At 35.9% G+C, this 4,165-nt stretch overlaps 1 pseudogene; it reads right to left on the reverse strand.

Annotated features, from left to right (window-relative positions):
- Positions 1-2,334, reverse strand: part of LOC112523817 — a 21,193-nt pseudogene extending 18,859 nt beyond the window's left edge.
- Between the last annotated feature and the right edge of the window lie 1,831 nt (positions 2,335-4,165).

A 4,165-nucleotide genomic window follows, 5' to 3' on the forward strand; every position in this document is an offset into this window, starting at 1 on the left:
TGGGATGGCTCACAGAGGGTCTGCAGCTTTATCTTCTTTGAAGAACTTCTTTACTGTTTTACTAGGTTTATTAGCTGCTCGTGCTTATCACGTGACTGTTTGTAATCTACTTTATTTGAACGGCTTAGATGAATTTGTACGTCTAGGTCATGTCAGAAAAGCCGTTTGGAACGAGTATAAATAGCAGTGTAGGCCTTTGTAATTCAGTGTGCTTCCATATCATATTGTAAACATTTTCAATCAATTGAAAATCATTTGAAGCTTCTCTCTCGTGTTCTTCATTCAACTGTGTTCTTCATTGATTATTACTCTGTTTGTTCTTATTGCTTYCGCTGCACTAATATTGTCAAATAGATCATCCAGAGTAAGTGATTAATATCCAAAACTGAGTTAATCGATCCTATCAAAAGAGTTGGCCGGATTGCAAGTGTCGGATTTCAAAAGGGTTGATTTCAAGTATTTGGTTTCAAAAGCTTATTAAGGTGAGTGGTTTATAAACTTTTGCATAATATTTATATTGGTTTTTAGTTGAATGTTGTTTATTATTTGGATTGAAACCATACCTTATGTTTAAAGTTTTATCCGGACAAAGAGTGACCGGATAAGTGTTAAACCCGACAAAGCTTGTCCGGATCGTTCTTAAATCGGACAAGCCTTGATCGGTGTACTGTCCGGATATTATTAAATCGGTCAAGGGTTGTGTGAAGTGTTGTTCGGACTTGTATCCGGACAAGTTGTTGAAATTATTCTAAGTCTTAAATCGATCAAGCTTTGATTGAGGTGTTGACCGGACTTGTATCCGGATAAAGTTGAAATATATTTTAAATGTTAAATCGGGCAAAGCTTTGAATAAGGTATTGACCGGATTTGTTATCCGGACAAACTTGGAATTACTTCTATATATTAAACCGGACAAAGTTTATACGATTTGTTAACCGGATTGTTGACCGGAGATGAAATCCGATTAAGTTATGGTTGACCGGATTTGAGATGTACCTTGTGTTTTGATAAAAATTGTTATTTTATTATAAAATGAAGTTTTGATATAAATGATCTTGGACGGATAATAATTCCAATGGCTGCGGTCTATTTGAAATTATTTTTATAAAAATGTTTTGATGAAGAAATAAGGGTGGCATATCAAGAAGAGGTGTACCATGGGATAAGGGTGGCATACCAATGAGAGGTGTACCATGGGATAAGGGTGGCATATCAAGGAGAGGTGTACATTTGATATAAGGGTGCCACTTGTATGTATGTGGTATTATATAACTCTTTCTATTATATCCTTTAAGACTACCGTGGTCTGGAATCTTTATTTCTTTGTGATTTAAAGATTTAGGATCAAGGTTCTTATTTGGAAATAATAGTCTGGATGTTATTGAGGAGAAATGAACATATTTGACCTGAAACTTTGTTTAAACCTCGTTYGATGAGAAAAGGTTTAAAAAGTGGCATTGTATGGAACCTGATTGGTTCGAAGGTATGAAATTTGAATAGCTAAGTGATTAGCTTGAAAAGTGGAAAATGATCTGGTATTAAGTTTTATGTGTTCATATAATTGTTGTATATGAATAGTTGTTTTCAAAAAGGTTTTGGTGATCCTTCACCCTGCAATGACATGAATAGGGTGTCTCACTAGACCTCTCGATCTAACCCTCATTTTGTGATTTTTAATATGTATTGCAGGAGGTGCAGAAGGTAAGCAAAAGGGAAAGATGTAATGCTTTTCTTATATGCATTTTGGATGAGGAGTTGCTTTTGATGAATAGTTTTGTTTGATTAGTGCAAGATATGTATTTTGAATTTTTGGACCTTGTATTTGGTCATGTTAGTTCTTGTACTAAGGGACCTGAATGGGATATGAAATGTATTTCTTTTGTATGAAATATGTATTACATGCAATGTGTGGGTTGGGGCGTTACATGTTGCAGCCTCTGGAAATATCGGACGCTATTTGGGAACATTTGTCTATGGATTTTATCTTTGAGTTGTCCAAGTCGAGGGGGTTTGATGCCATTATCATGGTGGTCGAGAGGTTGTCCAAGTACAACCATTTTATTCCACTCAAACATCCATATACCGCCAAATCAGTAATAGATATCTTTGTAAAGGAAGTGGTTCGTCATCATGGAATTCTCAAATCGATCCTTAGCGATCGTGATCCTCTGTTTTTGAGTCGATTTTGGCAAGAGATTTTTCGATCACAGGGTACTGAATTACATATGAGTTTAGCATATTAACCCGAATTTGATGGCCAGACAGAAGTGATAAATTGTTGTTTGGAAACATATCTTTGATGTTTCGCTGTTGATCAACCTCGTACCTAGTCATTGTTGATTCCCTGGGCTAAATTTTGGTACAATTCCACTTTCCATGCGTCGACTGGTAAGTCTCCCTTCGAGGCACTTTATGGTCGAAGGCCACCAACAGTTACTTAGTACATACCGGGTGAAGTACGAGTTCAACAGCTGTTAATGGAATTACAAGACATAGATGAAGCCTTAAAACAACTTCATGTTCATCTGTTACATGCTCAAGATGTCATGAAACAGAACGCAGATAAGAAAAGAAGGGAGGTTCAGTTTTCTATTGGGGAATGGGTTTATGTGAAATTGAAGCCTTATCGACAACTTTTAGTGGCTAGTCGAATTCATCAGAAATTGGCAGCTCATTTCTTTGGACCATTCCAAATCACAACGAAGATAGGACCAGTGGCATATAAACTCGATCTGCCTTCCACTTCCAAGATACACCCGGTTTTCCATGTGTCTTTGTTAAAGAAAGTTGTTCAGGGAATTGTGGACACAGTTTTACCTCCAGAATTGGATTTAAATGCTACTGATTTGATTACTCCAGTGGCTGTCTTAGCTACTCGTACAATCAGGGAACACAATGCTGGCAATGAGCAATGGTTGGTTCAATGGAAGGGGAGTTCATTGGAAGATGCATTAACCATTAAGAGCCAATTTCATGATGCAAGTCTTGAGGACAAGACTTTGTTGGAAGGGGGGGGGAGTAATGATGCGGACTTGGAATTATTTAAAGATGAGGATAACAAACCTAGGAAATTACACGTATATTCTAGAAGGGCTAAAAGGGTAAATGACAAAACTGGCTGAAGGTTTTTAGAAGAGAGAGAATAAAAGAGGAAGGGGGATTTCTTTTTCATTCATTCTGTTATTTGCTTTTGATTGTCTTGGGCTCCAATCTTGTAGATTGTGAGAGAGGGATTATCCCTGGTGTTTTGATTGTAATTTCCATTTCCGATTTCAATTAAATCATTCCCTTCCTCTCAATATGTTCTTATTTCATTGCATAGCTGCATTAAAAATTCGATTACTCATCAGGCTTCTTCCAGACACGGACGGGTCGCCAAGACGTCCTCGTATCAGTTAAAATAATTTTATAGAACGTTTTTGGGCATCGTAACAAGTTTTTTAGGACCTTCTTAAATCGTATTAGCTATTTTATAGGACGGCTATTTGAAAAAAGTGTCCTATAAAATATGGATTTATAGGACACTTCTCACAAGTGTCTTATAAAATAACTAATATGACACTTTATTTCAAAGGGGTCTAAATAATTTGTTACGAAGCCTAAAAATGTCCTATAAACTTATTGTAACACTTTTAGGCAAGACGTTTTATTATAAGACTCTTTAGCTATTAGGACACTTGAAAACTTTAGGAGTCCTATGAATCCGATTTTGTTGTAGTGTTTTTAGTTATCGGGTATGTGAAGTCCAATTTCACTGATCAATCTTCATTTCTTCATAACCATGGCAGATTTGGATATAAATCTTCAAGAACACATTAAGAACAATGAGAGAGAAAGTCAAACTCTACAATTCTGGTCAAACTCTCATTACGTATGAAATCTTACAATTATGCTCTCCTTTTCTAATTACAAAACACTAACCACTATTTATATGGTCAAACTAACTAAACAAAGTCAAAGTCAAAACACGAACAACGGATGTACTGTATATATGAGACTTTTTGATGTTCATCTCACCAGGTCTTCCATTCAATCATCAATAGCTAAAAAATAGCATATCTGAACGTTTTGGCAAATTAACATATAAAATACTAAATCTGTGTAGTGTAAAAGAATAAAGCAATTAATGCTTCTGTTTAGGCTCAAAAAGATAAATCGTGTGGAC

This window comes from Cynara cardunculus (assembly GCF_001531365.2).
Source record: "Cynara cardunculus var. scolymus isolate 2C chromosome LG 12, CcrdV1, whole genome shotgun sequence".
Taxonomy (NCBI): domain Eukaryota; kingdom Viridiplantae; phylum Streptophyta; class Magnoliopsida; order Asterales; family Asteraceae; genus Cynara; species Cynara cardunculus.